Genomic DNA, 4096 nt, shown 5'->3' on the forward strand with positions numbered 1-4096 from the left:
CGCTGGACCCGACTGAGGCGGCGGCGGCGCGAGGCGGCGACGAGCGCGGGCCCGCAGGGAGGGGCCTGCCCGCCCTACGCCACCACACTCCGACCACGCACACACCGCTTTTTTTATTACTTCTTTCTTACCGCGCTCGTCTCGCTCGCACCGGCCGCGCCGCTCGTGTCTCGTCTCTGTCGTCCAGCGAGTTTTTCTCCGCGTGATAACTATTGAAATTCGCTAAATGGCTCACCGCGGCTCTGAAAAGGTTCTCGTTAAACAGTGAACCAATTCTGTCGAAGTACTTATTTGCGTTACACGCTCACATCACTATTACATATTCCCATTCCAACATCTTGACGGTGATGAAGTTCATTATTGAAGTAAACGTTTGTATTGAACTTTGTACCATACATATGCACATAGCTACTATTAACTTATATTAATCGAGTATTTAGTTTACAGTTAATTAGAAAAAAATTACAACTTATGCACGGTAAAATCTCTATCAATTGAATTTATGATTGCGCCTTGAATTAAAACCTAATTAGATACTTTAATCTACTAGTTAAACAAATAAATAAAATAAATAATATGACTGGGTATATTAGAGTTGGGCTTTTATACCTACATTGTTGTGTAAAATTAAAGTTTTCCATCGTTTAGGTCTTCCAAACAACGCTATTTAATAACGATTTTTATTTAGTTTTTAGAAATAGATAAAGTGATTAAAAGGAAGTATGTAGGCATTCATATAGGTACCTGCACCAAAGTAGTGTGATAAAAAAATATTTATACGCTTACCAGGGAAATAATGAAATACTCAGAAGTCCATGCGAGTGAAGTTGCGACCAAATATTTACTAGGAACATCATTAATATAGATATAAAGAAATAGACATAAAGAATTTGTATCTGTTAATATAAAAATTATTTTGGCTGTGAAATAGTGCTTAAAATCTTGTTCAATTATTTTTTGATTCGAAAATAATATCTTTATCAAATGAATAAATCAATCAAAGTGTAAGCTCGTTATAGCACTAAATGAAATTTGCGTAAAATTGGTCAACTTTTACTTTGAATGCCTAATATTAATTTACTACGTGAGGGCTCAAACTAACCGTGTCGATTCGCAATAAACTGTTATCGAAAGTTATGAACGGAGTTGGTAATGATCGCTCTAACTTTTCTTATACAAATGAATTAATTATGTATTAAGAACCACTGTGTCCTTAGTGGTATAAAATCGGAAAAAATAATATAAATAATAATTATTACTTAATTAAAAACTCTGCTCACGAGTAAATACATTTAAGCGATAAGGCCGCCTTATTGTACATGTTGTTTCTATTTATTTTGTATATAATTTTTGTAAATTTTTTATGTGCAATAAAGTATATTGTATTGTATTGTACATTTTAAATGTTGTAAAAGATTTTTGTCGTTTAAAGTGAGGAAGAGCCTACTTAAACCGAAATTTATTTATTTTGGGTTTTAAATATTAGTGACAAGTATATTTATATGATTATTAGGTTGCTACCTAGATTTATTATGACCACAATTAACGGCCATAATAGTATATCGGTTATTAAATATATAATTTCTTAACCTCTACATATCTAAGTTCTACAAAATTGTATGCAAAAAAGATTAATTTAGGTTATGGCCAATCTATAGGACTTATATAATTAAACAATTTATTTAATTATTGTATTAAAATTTTATATTAAACATGTAAAATTATTTATTTCTTCCTCTCTCGAATATCAATAGCGATTATATAAAATAGTCTACAAAAACATAATAAAGATTAGAAAGAATTGAAAAACTTTATTTGGAACATGTCCCTTGAATTTCTTTTCTATGTTTGACATATTATTTTTATCAGATAAAATTCCTGGATATGTCCTTTGAGATAATTGTAAGTAGGTATGGGCTTTGATTATGTGTTTTTAGACATTAAATACAAATAGTATGTTAACAATTTCTCTCATACGTATAATAATACGGAAATAAATCAATTATAATAATTGCTCTATTCTACAAATACTAGATCGAATTAGCTATGGAAAAATTAACTTAATACAGAAAATATTTTTTAGTTCTATTTAATTAGGAAATTTTAAAAAATATATCGACAAATGCCTAATTAACGTTGCAACGCATGATAAGCTGAAAACCTCATTTAAAATTTTAAAAGGAGGCAAACCCCTCGCGATGCGGTGCTTTTAACTTGTCACTGGTCACGTTCATTCCACTTTTTGTACAAATCAACGACCGAGTTGTGATTAAAATTTAAAAGTAAGCAAGTTGTGTGAACGCAGTCGATGCTACTCGGAGGGGGGAGCGACGCCCCTTGGAGGCGGGTCGAGGGTGGTGCAAGCGAAAGATTACCTTAAAACCTTAACAATAAATGCCAAAATCCCCACGATAATTCAAGTGCATAGAATGCAAGCTGTGTTGGAGTGAGGGTCTTGCTAAGTAGCGTAATAAGCATTCTGGTAGTGTAGTTTTTTGTTGGAACTTGGAACCCTTCACGATATCATCGCTTCTATTGTAATCTAGGCTTTTAGGGGCGAAATGGACAGTGGACTTTAATGTTAATATTTTGGAAAGTTTAAGTCCCACCATTAATTTATTAAGTCTTTTTAAGTCACACAATTTACTTAATTTATTTATGGAGCCAACCAGAATAACTCCTACGACTAGTACTTGTATAGATAACATATTTACTGACATTATTCCATGCTACAAAAGCATTATTAATAAATTGGATTCTGACCACTCTGGTCAGCTAGTAGAATTCTATAGTAAGAAAAAACAGGTGGCTAAGAAAAGAATTGCTTTTGTACCTGTCACAGCTAGTCGTTTGGAACGTATGAGAGTTAGTTTACTAACTAATTTACTAGTTTTAGATATAACTTTACCTCCCAATTCTTTGTACAATTCTTTTTTTTACTCTTTTATTAATAAATTTCATTCAATATTTACTCCCAAAGAGATTACAATTACTGATAGTCCTATCTTTGGAGACTGGGCCACAGCAGGTATTTATAAGAGTAGGGAGACACTGTATATGTTATATTATGAAAAACAGTTTAATAGTGGTGAAGAGTTTAAAGAGTACTTAAAATCTTACTCTAAAATTTTCAAAAGAGTTTGCAAAATTGCTAAATCTTTATTTATTAAAACAAAAATCAGAAATAGTAATAATAAAATTGAAGCCACTTGGAAGGTTGTTAATGCCGAGACTGGGAGAACTAGGGTGAAAGATTCTAATTTTAAACTTAGTATTGACGGTCACATTGTTGATTCCGATTTGGAAGTGGCCATTGCATTTGAAAAATTTTTCTCTACTTTCCCAGTCAGTCTAACAAACGATTTAGGTTCTTCCACCACTATTGCAGAATCGTTAATTAAAGACAATGTTCCCGAATTTTATAATGATTTCGTTTTCCGTCATGTAAATTATTCAGACATTAGTGTAGCTTTCAAATCAATTAGTATGAAAAAGACAGCCGACTTGTGGGGTGTCTCAGTTAATATCATAAATTCTTTAATTGATATTTTGATTCCTGATTTAGTTACAATTTTTAATAGATGTATTGATTGTGGAGTGTTTCCTGATTTGATGAAATATAGTAAAATAACTCCATTGTTTAAATCAGGTAGTACGCAAGACCCCACAAATTTCAGACCGATTTCAGTACTACCTACGTTTAGTAAAATTTTTGAAAAGCTGATACTCAGTCAGCTTCTTACTTATTTTAATAAAAATAAATTACTGCACACAGGTCAATTTGGTTTCACTCGTGGAAGGTCAACATCTGATGCTGGGGTCAAATTATTAGAGAGTGTATTCGCGGCTTGGGAGGAGTCACGTGATGCCTTTGGGGTGTTTTGTGACTTATCCAAAGCATTTGATTGTGTGCAGCATAAAACTCTTATCAGGAAGCTACACCACTATGGTATAAGAGGCATTGCTTTGGATCTTCTCACTTCTTATTTAAGTGATAGGATTCAAAAGGTAAATGTCAACGGGAAACTATCACACGGGTCACCTGTAGCATTGGGGGTGCCACAAGGCTCTATTCTGGGTCCGTTTTTGTTCCTTT

This window comes from Heliconius melpomene, chromosome 1 (genome assembly GCF_056956725.1).
Source record: "Heliconius melpomene rosina isolate 202511_hmr_F chromosome 1, ASM5695672v1, whole genome shotgun sequence".
Lineage (NCBI taxonomy): Eukaryota > Metazoa > Arthropoda > Insecta > Lepidoptera > Nymphalidae > Heliconius > Heliconius melpomene.